The sequence below is a fragment of the Monopterus albus genome, unplaced genomic scaffold, assembly GCF_001952655.1.
Source record: "Monopterus albus unplaced genomic scaffold, M_albus_1.0 scaffold1.1, whole genome shotgun sequence".
Classification (NCBI taxonomy): Eukaryota; Metazoa; Chordata; class Actinopteri; order Synbranchiformes; family Synbranchidae; genus Monopterus; species Monopterus albus.
In genome coordinates this window covers 81,316-82,322 of record NW_018127881.1, presented here as the reverse complement: position 1 = coordinate 82,322, position 1,007 = coordinate 81,316, and positions in this window count along the sequence as shown.

Genomic DNA, 1,007 nt, shown 5'->3' with positions numbered 1-1,007 from the left:
TTAATGGGGTGAAGCACCCTGAGCCTGATCTAAAGCTGCAGAATTCTGGGCACACCACAACATCAAATCCCACTGTAATTACCTTCATGCAAACACAGGGGCCCTTTACAACACAATATGGGTTGAAGAAATGGGATTTGTGTGCATTGTTTTTGATGCTGGAATTGATCTTGAAAAATATTTGGTGCAATTTACCAAGATGCTTAAGGGAACTTAAGAGTACTGACTGCGCACCATATGATTATCTTATGTTGTGCACATTATACGAGCTCTAGGTGACTCATCTACATATTTGACAGCAATGACTTTCTGGTACCCTGGTAGAATTTCTCTAAATCAAAGATGAATTTAGTTTTACCCATGCAGCTGGTTCTTTTCTGTTGGCTTACACATGTAAGTCCAATAAACTGCCATTTTGTCACAAGATCACATTCTCTGACATAAGGCTATTGTCTTGATTCCCTTAGGCAGTGGTGAGGAAAAAAACTAAACATACAGAGAGGCCAAGCTGTATCCTGTCCCTATCCCATCATGCACACCCCAGCCGTCTCTCTCCAGCAGGTGGAGGTGGTCATGCACCACGCAACACGGTTATGGGTTTAAGTCTGAAATCTACATACTGAAATGACTTCAGCTCTCTAGCACAATGCCAAACTTGTTGGAAGTCTGATGAGTTTATTTCATCAATTCTAGAAATGCTGCAGAGAGAGAGAGAGGGCGAGAGACAGACAGACAGAGAAAGAGAGATGGACAGAATGAGAGGAGAGAGTCTATTTCTACATATAATAGGCTGTGTCCATCACCTTCTGAGTACAGTATGTGTGTGTGAGAGCTTGTGTATATCTGCATACATAGATGTGTGGAAGTAAGTTTGATGTGAATCCTCTCTGCCCTCTGAGTAGCACAGTGACTGCTGTCCATCTGCTTCAGGGTCTCAGGTGTGTGTTATCTCTTTCCGTGCCCCTGGGAACTTTCAACAGATATGCCAGTCAGCCTGGGCTGAACCG